Here is a 13,050-nt window from a genome sequence, read left to right on the forward strand (position 1 = left end):
TTTAGTTCATTGAAATAAGCAGACACACATCGCGGGGCAACTGCCTGTTGAATGCAAGAGCGGTATGTAAAACGAGTTCGTTGCCTAAGTCTTCTGTTTCGGGCCGTTGCATGCCGCGGCACCAGAACTTTTTCGGGGGCTTGCTTGCGTAATCGAACTTGAAACGAAATCAAAATAAATGCGGTTAATTGAACGCCTGTCCCATCCCCGTTCCCATCCCCGTTCCCATTCCCATTTCCACTGCCTGATGCCGTCCCTGTCGTCCGCTGACAGACAGATTCGGGGCGCTCTCAACCTCTCAAGGTTGCAGTGAAAGTGTTTTTACTTTTGTTTGCCCACTGTCCATCAGTCCGTCCGTCCGTCCGTCTGCTGGTTGTTTTATGACCTTTTTTTTGCCGCTGCTGTTGTTGCTGTGTTTGCTGATGGGTCTGTTGATGCAGCATTTCGCAGGCTTCCAAGCGGCACTCGGCGTACTCATTCCAGGCTGACGAATTACATGCTATAAAAGTGGCCAGCGGCGGCGTCATCGGCTTCGGCATCGCCATCGCCATCGCGCCATCATCAGCATTCGCAGTTGCAGAAACAGCAAATAAAACCAAGAAAGGGGGAGGCTTTTTCAAGGCCGAGGCTTGGGATACCCTTAAAGACGGAGTGTTCCCAGGGACAGCGATTGACAGAGAAATGTATGGGGAAATCCTACTACCCTCTGAAAGGGTATGTGCATATGTGCGATGCCAATTAATGGGCGTGAAAGTTTATTATCGTTTGCTGCCGCAGCCAGAGCCTTGCTCTTGCTACCCGGCTTTTCCTGCCTCTCCTCCGCGAGTGTTATCTCATCCACAGACAATGGGAGGGTGGAGATGAGGCCGAGGGAGGCGGTATATCCATCGATAGGCCGCGGCGAATTTATCATTTTATTTGCCTTGTGTGGCAGCTGCGATAAACAACGAAATGTGCTGAAAAATTGCCACATTTTAATTATTTAAAGCGAGGCGCAACATTGTTGCCACAGGCCTGCTGCTTGCTGCTTGCTGCCTGCTGCCTGCTGCCTCTGCTGTCCTGTCCTGTACTGGCCTCGCCTGGCAACTTTCAACGTTTCTGTGCGTTGCACAATGGCTGTGCAAAATGCATCATCCACACATATGCATATTTTTTTTCTTCTCTATGGCCAATTATAAGTTCATTTACCCGTCGAAGCGGGCCATGCAAAACAAAAGGGGGAAGAAATGTGTGCAGGCATGTGAAAAACAGCGCCACCGCATGATTATCAGATTTTTAACACTTTCCATTTGGTTTTACTATCATACCCTACGAGAAGGATGGGTATGATGAGCAGTCAGTCGGTCGGAACAACGCGCAGAACCCTCTAGTCATGCATTTGGAAGATGGGATTTCTCTCTAAATGCTCATTTCTATAGACACCACAGGCTCCCAGGGTATCCGCAGCTTCGGGACCTTTATTTTTCAGTTGGTTTTTCTGTTGCTATTACATTACTGTTGGCCTGTCGCTCACTGCCGAGTGGCTGTCTCTGCTGCCGTAGCAGAGCATTTGATTTGATTAAAAACCGCAGGCCAGCGCTATCTGCCTCACTTTGTCGCTGGCTGGATCCAGATCTGGATGTTAACATCAACACTTTGTTGCTGTCCAGCAGCTCCTTTGGCTCGGATCGGAGTGGACTCCGCCCCACTCCGCTCGGGTGGTAAGCTGCCATGTATTCAGCGGCATTATGTGACATGTGCATGTACGTGTGTATATTGTTCCTTTAGAGGTCAGCTCTAGGCCAGTATGAATGCTCTTGACTGGCTTAATTAGCATTTTAATATTGAAAGCCCGTATCATCCCGTATAATATACAGAAAATTTCATTTAAATTATCAGAAAATTGCTTCAATACAATACAATACGACATATCAGAAAATAATCTCAGGCCTTGTGATTTTTAAACCCAAATTGCGGCCGTTGCCGTTGCCGCTGGCCCGCCAGCCAAGTCGTGAGTCAGTCGGCAATTTATTTTCGCCGAATTAAATGCAAATTGACAGTTCCAATTGCATTCTAAAAAATACAGAAAAAGAGCCATAAAAGTGTATAAAAAACAGCAAAATCGAATATCCCCAAATCGAAATCCAAATGCAAATCGTGTTTCGTTGTTGTTTTGCAATTAATCAATTAGGCGCAGTCTCTCTCTCGGCTTTGGATCCCAGCCTTAGATCCCCATTTCCAGCTCCAGCTCCAGCTCCAGCAACAGTCCCGCGTCAGTGTCAGTGTGTCAGGCATTGACGAGCATTGGCGTTGGATTGTCACCTCGAGGGAGCTGCAAGAACCTCGCCAGATACCCCGGCTCGGGCACTCCCAGCTCGGATCAGACCTGGGCCCGGGCTTGGGCTTGAGCCTGAACCTGGGCCTGGGCCTGGGCCTGGGCCTCTTGTATGCAAATTTAGCTCTTATTTCTACCCTGCCAGAGGGTCCATTGATTTCCAACAGATGTTTGCACTGCACAGATGTAGGATCTTTTCATCATAGGAGCCATCTTTCTCGTAAAACATGCACTCCAAAAGAGCTTTAGTTGAAAGTAAGTCCTTAGGGGATTGCTAGGATTGCTCTTAGGGTATCTTAAGCTTTGGCATCCGAAAAATAACCTTCTTTCCAGTTGTTTTTTGTGTGTGTGATTTTTTGAGCAATTGCCCCGCTGTTCTTGAGATATGACGCCGCATGCATAATGAGGCTGGGGGCTCTGGGGCTCTGTGGCTGCGGTGTCTGTATTCAAATGAGAGTGCAGTCTTTTGGCTTTGTTTTATTGCCTTTAAATTGCATTTAGCGTCAAATGTCTCGCGCGGGTAACGTAAATAAGCGCACAAGAAAAACATACGCGCGTATATTTTTATATGAATAAATCTTCAAACGACCAATCACTCAACGGCGACGGGAACGCTGCCAAAGGTGTGACTCAGAGCCGCGAGAGAGTACCCCACAAAACCTCATCACGATGTTCCCATCATCATTATCATCGTAATCATCGCAATCATCGGTGTCTAGAGCAGAGCCTCTAAAAATACTAGCCGGGGGGTGCCAGTGTTACGGGGTATACTCGTAGTATTTTTAGCTGCGAGCCAAATTCGAATGGACAATTTGGGGCATGTTTATTTCGATTTCATTTGATAGATAATATAATTTGTGTTGATTGCCGAAGCGCATGGCTATCTTTAGTGCGACCTTCGCCAGATGTCTGCCAAGATTCGGATGCAATTGCACTCAGGGATTACTCAACGAGCACTGCACTTCACACTCCTCTGCCAGAAGTAAAAGTTAGCACCGTTTGCTTTTCCCATGGCATAATCATAATACGAATACGAATACGAATACGAATATATACACTCTATTACCCAGAGATGATTATAATTTATGCAAACATTCAATAAAGCGGGGAAAATACGAGTGTCTGTGGATAAAGGAGCCTGGAATTATGGTTCATTTGTGCAGCGGGCGCGTTAATTGGATTACAAAGTGTACGCCCCCCTCCTGGTGGAAAGTGGAAAGCTACGTGCACGAGATACTGGCTGCTGATACCGATACTGATACTGATACTGAGACAGATGCAGATACCAGATACAATGTAAAGAGATACAGCAGCAGAGTCGCACATTAGCTGCAGTTGCTGCCACGGATGCCTCTGCTTCTGCTGCTGCCACGGAGTGTTGAATCATGCAATTCAAATAGACACGAACGAAAAACGAGAAATCATCATTAATATATCAACAGCGGCGTGTATCTTGCAGATACTCGTAGACGCGGCACACAGATACACACAGCCACGAACTGCAGGCGCGTGCAGCTGAAAGGCGTATGAATGACTTTGATGATTGGGAAAGTGTTTTGTGAATGCGTTTTGCCTGCATTATGCCCCCACTACCGCTGCAGCGCGATGCCACATGCCACATGCCACATGCTAATTGCAGCATTTTCGCACATTGGCAGCTTTTTGTTGCTGCCACTTACCAGTGAGTCATGCGTGTGGAATAATCCGCTGAGAGCTGCCGCCGCTTAATAATTTATTAAATTAATGATTTAATTAATAATTTGGCCCCGACCTTGCCCACCGCCAGCATCTTCAGATACAGATACAGATACATCTGTACATCGCCCTGTGCCTGCGTTTTGTATCTTTCAATCTTTTGATTGCTCGGCAAGCCTTCATTAATTTCGGTTTATTTTCTTTAATGGTTTTTAACGGGCCCTAAAAGGCATGTGGTATACTCGTACATATCTGATATTTGATACATGAAAAGTGCACCCTCCCGCAGTTGTTGAAAAAGTGCACAGCATGTTGTACCGATACCCCCCATACCCGATTCTGAATCCTGGCCAATTGCACAAGCCGCAAAAAGGGGGAAAAAACGTAGCCCGAAAATTGCTCAAGAATGTTGATTAAACGGCTGTGTATTGAGTTACACTGATAACTCCAGCGCGGCCAGATGTATGTCAAAGGAATGTCTTTCGGCCGGAATCCATCGATAAAGGCGATCGGCTTTCGCAGGGGAGTCCTCCACTTGAACTCCCATAGAACTCCCCGCTCGCCATGTGTGTACGAGTATGTTATATGCGGATATGGCCAGGGTCTCTTATGATTTATGAACGATCCGTAGCCTCCCTGCATCCCTGGATCCCTGCATTGGCAATCATCGCTGGGTAAAAACCAATTTATTTTATGCTGGCCCACAGTTCAAGACCCCGGCCAGACTTTCAGCTTAATATATATGTATATGTATTTTTGCTTATTATTATTACCTTTTTTTTTTGTTTTTTCCTCCTGCTGCATGCAGCAACATAATTAAAAACGCTGCCCCGGCAACCTCGACACCCGAAAAATTATCCAGGCACCACTGAGGCGAGGCAGCAGCAGCAGCAGCAGCGCATTATTCCACCCATAAATGACGTGCGGCTGTTGCATTATTTGCCTTTCTTTTGGCCAACAGCAGCCGGGGCCATGTCGTTAATATTATTTGGCTTGATAAACTTCTGCCACAAGACAATCGAAATTACTCAATCACATCGAGGAGTCCGGAGCTGAAGCTGTTGCTGTAGCCGTAGCTGGATCCAAGGAGAGTTTCATTGGGGGCTGGGGCTGGAGCTGCGGTTGGGTAGGGGGGCGTGCGTCAAATGCGGCCCAGAAAGCTGTCAATGCCGCGCCTTGCCACAGGCTTGCCAGAGCACAGGAGCAGGAGTCGAGACTGTCTTGTAATTGATGTCAATTGTTGCTGTTGCTTGTTGTGGTGCGGGCGGTGCGGGTGGTGCGGGCGGTGCGGGCGGTGCACCCACCTCGCGATTCGCTTCGGTTCGTTAAATGCCAAATATAATTTAATAGGAAGTGAAAACAAGCAAAGGGTACCTATACGTACAAATTACATTGCCCCGAAAGTATAGTATAATGATTGATTTGTATCGGCTATGAACGAGCCACAAAATGTTGCCATTAAACATATGTCTATGTCGGGAGATTGCTGATCCATCAGGCGCGGAGAGGCGGGAGTGAATGTGCCACGTCCAGTGGGGCAGGGAGGGCAGGGACGGCAGGGAAACGGAGATGGAGATGGAGAGAGATTGCTGGCTGCCAATTTTCGTAAGCGTTTGGATTTGGTTACTTTTTCGCTCCTTCCCCCCTTTTTTTTTTTTTTTTTCTTATTTTTTGTTCGACTGCCAATTTGTTGGTATCTCCGGCTGTTGTGGGTTTTTCGGCCATTTCCGCATAATAACAATAATTTAGCAGACTGTTTGTCCAGATCGAGTTAACATAATGGAGGGCCACAGCGCCACGGCCAAAAGAAACATTCAAAAATCCAAGTGGCAGGCACCACTGGGCCTTAGAAATTGCAGTTATTTGCCTCCTTTGATATTTGGGGGGGCTCTGGCAATTGCATCATCATAATCATCATCATCATCTGGGGCCAAATCTGCATCATTACGCGTCCTCCTCCACATAGGTGGCATTTGCATCATTACGCTTCCCCCAGATTGGTGGCATTTTCTCGGTGCTTATTAGCCTTCGATATCCAGTCGGAGTTGAAGTTGGAGTTTGTTTTTCCCTTTTTCGCGGTGACCGATCCGACCGATCCTATGGGGCTTTAGAAAGCCAGTCGCAGTTGCAGTTGCAGTTGCAGTTGCAGGCGATATGCCTGACTAACCTGCAGCTATGTGCCACCAGCGAAAGGTGGGAAAGGTGTTGGCCGCCGAGGCGGCTCTTTGGGGGATTTGAATTGCATGCGATTGGATTGGACTTGGAGCCGCTCTCGGGAGTTTAGGAAAGTTGTTTGAAGGTTGTGCCACCGCTGCTGCCTCTGTTGGGTCATAACTTCCTACATGTTGAGTCACTGCAGGCAATGCACAAGCCACACGGCACAAGGCACACAGCACAAGGCACATTGGTGCATATTCCTCTTCTTGGGTGAGGGTCATTCAACCGGTAAGCTGCCACTTTCTTGCCGAAACGCTGGGCCACAATCGATTGGCAGTGGCATCGTTATACCCTTATTTATTACGAACAGCCGAGTGGCTACTCTACCCTGCCTTTCATCGAACTGCAGTCCGTTCAACCCATTAAATTCGAATTAAACTCGATTGTATCTGTATCTCTGCACGCGCCCACAACAAAACCGTAACTTGCAATAGATGCGGAGCATCGAACCCTCCTCCGCTGACGCACATGAGTTTCTAATTGAAATAAATTGTTTGAAACTCCAGCAGCAGCACTCTACCAGCAGGCACCCAGGCACCCAGCATGCCCTTGAATTAGCCACAAACTAGCTTAAATTCGTTTAAATTGGGCTCGTTTATGCAACGGCCGACCGCCCTGATGGAGATACAGATACATAGAGAGGAGAGGAGAGGAGAGGTATGTGTATCTCAATGGAGGGAGATGGGGAAAAGCTGCGCGTCATGACAGCTGGGGGAATTAATGAGCCAAGCCAGTGCGCTGCTGGTGCTGACCTTGAGCTGCAGTCCCAGTGCCAGCAAACCAGCAATCCATCTACATCTACAGCCACAGTCACAGCCACAGCCACATCCATGGCAAAGTCGATTCAAATGTGTGTCAAATGCAGCATGCCTCATGCCTCATGCCTCATGCCCCATGCAGCAGCAGCAGACGTGACTAACCGACTTTCCATGTCATAACTTGGTTTGAGCTCTTTGAAGTTCAAGTTGGTGCGCCTCCTGTGCCTCCTGTGTCCCCTCCTCCGCCTCCTGCATTGTCTAGACCCCGAGCCGGCTCAATTAAGGCGCATAAATTATGTGCCGCAGCCGCAGCCGCAGCCGCTGCCACAGCCGCAACGGCCGCCAAATTGAAATCGTAAATTAACATTTTGCCAGACGTTGCCACCATCTCTCCACCCTGCACCACTGCCGCAGCACCACTCCGCCTCAACGGTTGCAATAACTTTTACATTTTGACCAAATATTTTTGCCAATTTTCACTAAGCCCCCGACCCACGCAGCCGACGCCCCATGGGTGAATGTGGCAGCAAATGAAAAGGCCGACACACGGACACGACGGACTCTCAGCAGAGGGAGCGTGGAAATTGTCAACGCTGCTGCTGCTGCTGCTGCTGCGGCTGCGGCGGCAAACGAAATGAAAATGGTAGCAATTGTCGTGGACATGCAACTTGGCCAAAAGTGACAGTTGCAAGTCAGTCAGCAACTGCACACATTCCCCAGATTCAGTGCCAGCTTCAGCTTCAGCTTCAGCTTCAGCTTCAGGTCCAAACTCTAGACCGACTCCCAGCAGCAGCTCCTTCTGCGAGTTGGAGACTTGGTGGAGAGCTAGTTTGATATTTTTATGTGTGACAGTTGCTTTATGTTACAATTTCCAGCATTACTTTTTATTTCAAGTGCAAAATTTATTGCCATTTGCCAAGGTGCGAGAGCCAGGTTTCCATGGGGCCACGGGCAAACGGGCAAACGGGCAAACAGGCAACGTGCAACGGGCAACGGGATTCCTGGCTACCGTCTAATCAGTGGCAATGTTTGTCGTTGTTGTTGTCGTTGTTTGTGGCTGCCACAGTTTGTTGCTGCTGCTGCTGCTGCTGCTGTCGTTGCCTTCTTGGCTTTCACTAGAAAAATTAGGAAAACTTTTTGTGTCTGTTCGTTCGTCTGGCATAACTTTGAATTAGTTCAGCTCCAGCCTTGGGTGGCATGACCAACGCCAACGACGACGACGACGACGGCGGCGACGACACTTACAAAGTTCGCCAAAAGCAGAGGTCTGGAGAGAAACGAGATACGAGGCTTTCGAATATGGCAAGGAGTACGAGTGGCTACGGAATGCATCAGAAAAGGCACCAGAGTTCTTTGAATCTTTACGATATTTAAAGAAACGCTTCCTACTGGTACTCCATCATTCGTTAAGAATTGGATCTGTGGAATACTGTATGGACTCCATTTATGGCTTCCTTCTTGATCCATCAATAGGTTTTTTTAATTTCATTCACGTTTTAAAGTCGTTACAAACTATGTTTAGAGATCTTCCCCTCCTAGAACTTATATTGTCCATTGTCCCCTCATTCTTCCACCTTTCTTTCCGCAATGAACCATCCTAAATATGTTATAGAAATTATTATTATTATTTTCCTTCTGGCATGTCTTATTTCTTCTTCAAACCGACCACAAAATGTACCAGGAATCATTCGAATGTTGTTCGATTATTCGTTCATCTTTTGAATGTTTGAGGGGGTCACAGATTTCCTCTGCCACCACACACCCCCTTCCAAAAGAGGAAGATAGAAAATTAGCCTGAAAAGCGACGACATTGCATAATACATAAATTTCTTAGGCCACATACACCGGGCCACCCTTTGGCCCCCCTCCCCATTTCTCTGCGGCTCTTGGCCAGGCTTTTCCCCCGTAACGAGCCGCCGCCAACTCCAGTTGAGCCTGAGCCTGGGTAATATGAGCCTGGACTGCCATGGCCTGCCTTGGGTTGGCTGGTTGGCTGGTTGGCCCGAGACTTTGGCCTGGTCGATTTGGTGTTTTGTCGTCGTTTTGGCCATTGCCGTTGGCCGCTAGAGGTTGTTGCCTGGTAATAATGACAGTATGTGTCACATTGCAACCCACACGCATTCAATTTTACTGCCATGCCATGAGGGGGCTCTGCTCTGTAGCAGCAGCTACAATGAAGAGCCGTTTGAACAGAGCCTGGGAGCAGCTTCAGCCCCAGCTTCATTCGTGGGTTCGCGTTTAAGCTTGAGCCGACTCTTGGCGCAAATTTGATCCAATTGTGCACTCATTTAATCGTGATCTTTATGCGACTGTACAGTTGGATGTGTTTAGCCTTTTATGTCGGGCTCAGTCGAGAGCATCTGTCTGTCCCTCTGTCCCTCCGTCCCTCCGTCCAGCTGTCCGCTTGAGCTGCTCTCTGATCGTCGTTAGCTCCTTTGGCCTGTGGTGGTGGGTGACCTACATAATTTGCAGTTTCTGCCGCACTGGTTGTTGTCATTGTTTAATTTAATTTAATTTGCTCTTGTTGTTGGTGGTGCTTGGTGGTTCCGTGGTGGGCTGACTGCTCAGGCTCCTCAGCCTGTGGCTATGGCTGTGGCTGTGGCTGCGCCATAATTATGTAAAAAACATGTTCAACATTTAAGGAAGTTAATTAAATGGAAAATATATGTTTATTAAACGAGCCTGGACAACCTTAATTGGTTGAAGATTGTGGCTGTCTATTTGTCTGTCTGTGTGTGGGAGAAGAGGAAGCAAAGTAAAACAGGACTGTTGCAAGTCAGCCTCTGTCTCTGAGAGGAGAAGAGTGATGGTGGGAGCCTTTGTCTGATGAGAAGGCCTTGCATTTATGATCAAGTGCTTTCCGGGTTCAAGATATTTGATTGCTTGAAGCATGACTGGCAGGACTGGTTGTCCATATATTGGCCATGCCCTTATATGTGGCCTACAAGGACTTTTGTGCAGTCTGGCCTCCACCTCCATGAATATTCCCACACTTTGTCTTAGTTTATTGGCCAGCAAATCGCAAATTGGCTTAATTATCAAACTTCCAATACATGCGGTTGGATCTACTCAGATCTGTCTAAGTATAGTATTTTTGTCGGCTTTGTTTTGCTGGACAAGCCCCTCGACAATTCGGATTTGACATTAAGGCGTACTTCAAGTTAATTTCATGCGGCATTGTCTCTGCGAAAATCACGGCATAAAAAGAGAGACAATCAAAAATTGTACAAACTGTGATTTTCGTTAGAGATCCACAGAGACGGAGATGGAGATGGAGACGCCGCCTGCGTTGTGTAATTAAGCCAGTTACGGTAATTACCATAAAAATAGACAATAATTTGGCCTATTGAGGCGCACAAAAGAAGTGCAATTAGCGCTGTGCACCGGATATGGAAATGGAAATGGGAATTGACATGCGTGGCGCATGTGGCGCAGGTGGCGCAGGTGGGGCAGGTGCGGCCATGCCACATTCGAACAATGTCAAGGTCCGCTGTGGATCAGATCCCTTCAGTTTTGCTTTCAAATCAAATTCAATTTGATCTTCTCAAAGTTTTCTCTAAAACCCATTTTCTGGTTTTTATTTTTCGGCGAAAGCCTGGGCCTGGTTCTCTGCGGCTGATGCATTTTCGTTGTTGCCAGGTTTTTGCAATGAATAAAACATTACGAAGGCGTTGCTCTGAACCAAAAGAAACAATAACTAAAGGCGTTGTTGCTACCTTGCGTCGGGACTGGCAGCCCGGCCTGTCTGGTGGGGGTCCGAGGGGCTCGAGGGGTCTGCCTGGTCGTTCGGTTGTGGATGGGCCTGGTTGTGCTGGCCAAGCGGTAATACGTCAATAACCGTTTAGCGTACAAATTGAAATTTTTATTAGTTACGGACGCCGGCCAACGGCAGAGCAAAAGTAGCCACAACAAAAAAGAGTAAACTAAGCCATAGGCCCGCCGGCGATGCAGCGGAAAAACGAAGGAAAATATATAGAAAAAAAAGAAGAAAGAAATGCTCAGCTTTGAGGATCGACTTTTAAGATACCCTAGCAGATCCAGCCCTATGAAAAAGTCCTCGGCTTTAGCTCTACTTTGGCGAACAAATGTATGAATGGTTGGACTATGGCTGAAGGGTTTTTGGGGCAGTCTTGGGCTGGATATCTCTGTAATCTTTAGGGTAAAGTATGCTTCATATCTGCCCCGCTCCATGATACCTTTTCGAAGCGTATAAATGTAGAAAAAATACAACAAACCAGGCAACGTCTGAAGCTACTTAGACAGTCACTAAGGGGGGCTTGGAGGAGCACAGGCTGGGCGGTTGAGGAGCTATGGAGCCTGGCCAGGAGGAAGCCACACGAATGCTGCTGCTGCTGCCGCCGAGATATCGCCAGAGATTATGTTTTGTGGCGGCGGTAGCAGCTGCCACCATTGTTTTTGTTTTTTGCTGAAGCTGAAGCTGCCACTGTTGTTGTTGCCTGGCCTTTTGGCTTTGTATCGCGGCGCTGGCATCTGTGCGATGTGCAACACTTGCAGACAACCTGGCGCGCGCTTTTTTCCCCCCCCCAACTGTACATCACACACAGGGTGTACACCCGGCCAGGGGGAAGGGGGCGCTAGGAAATTTGTGTTTAGAAATTAGCCAGGCGGCACTCCAGCCACGCCCCAGCTGTCCATCCCACCATCCGTCCGTCTCCCTGCCTGTCTGTCCGTCCGTCCGTGTGCCCGCAGGTGATGAAGCCGTTGTCTCTCTCGCTCTTTCTTCGGCAGCATTTGCATGTGTGTCTCTGCCTCGCTTCCTGTGTGCGGCTACTGTCTGCCGCATCCTGCTGTCACTCTGGCTACCGCACTTGGGCTGCGGCGGCTACCCTCCCGCATGGGGGCCCAGGCAGACAGCTGATAATGCCATTGATAAGACGGCTTGATGATATGACACCCCCCACACTCGAATCAAGCCCATTTGTTGTACGCTTCCAGAGGGTGTGGCGATGCAGGGAACGAAACATTGATACCCTAAAGCATATACATGTATGCATGTGGGCTGGGTTTTGCCCATTCCGATGGACCAAGCAAAAGCGAGCGAGGGCGAATTGGCTCCCAGGCGAATTCCCAGTCAGCACAGGATTTCAGCGGATTTCTAAGAGTATTCGCAGCTTCGGCCAGAGAAGTTAGCTTTCCTCTCTTTCTGGGATTGGCCATCGCCATCGCCATCGCCATCGCCCCCGCGGACAAGGACGCACCTGAGCAGAGAGCAGAGAGCAGAGTGTGTCAGCAGCAGCAGCAGCAGCAGCAGCAGCAGCTACCTTTTTGTTTGTCTAGTCACCAGATCTGTAAGCCAAGCTCTGCCGCTGCCATCGATGGGCCCGCAGCATGCAATGCGGTAAAGCAATTGGTAAATGGTACCTGGCTGCAATCTGGGTTAAGTGCAGCCGGAGTCGCAGTCGAAGTCGGAGTTGGAGTCGCTGCCTGCCACACAGCCGCCTCTCGACGTGCAATTTATGCATTTCGTGTTCACAGTTTTATGATTATGTTGCACAGCCGAACAACTAAAACGTTGACTAAGGCAAATAAACAAGACAATCAGCAGAACAAACGTTGCAACATTTTGCGCCACGTTTCGTTTCGCTTCGCTGCCGGCGATCAAGGCCGCTGCGGCTCTCTTGGGGTTTAAGTACTATAAATTACAAGTTTTTCTTATTTTGTTTGCTAATTTTTGTTGTTGTTGAGCAAACGGAAACGGTCATATGCAAAAAAACATAGATAGAAAAATAGAAACCCCCGCAATCGCAGTCTAATGAGCCAAGGCTGGGCCCAGTTCTCTTGGCCAGATCTTCGGTTGGGAATCCAGTCCGTGGTCTAACTGGGTCTGGCCTTTCACAATGCCACACCGAGGAGTGAGGAGGTGTCTGCCGGGGCAGGCAAAATCTAATTAAATGCTATCGCACTAATAATCAACAAATTCACGAATGGAAAAAACAAAAAAAAAAAAACAAAACAAAACCCAAACCAAACTTTCTAAAGCCCCAAGAAGCCCCGAGAGTGACGCCTGTTTATGCGACTCTTTCGCGAGAGTATGGGTGTTATAAA

Source organism: Drosophila persimilis, unplaced genomic scaffold, assembly GCF_003286085.1.
Source record: "Drosophila persimilis strain 14011-0111.01,24,50 unplaced genomic scaffold, DperRS2 tig00000000-arrow-pilon, whole genome shotgun sequence".
Taxonomy (NCBI): domain Eukaryota; kingdom Metazoa; phylum Arthropoda; class Insecta; order Diptera; family Drosophilidae; genus Drosophila; species Drosophila persimilis.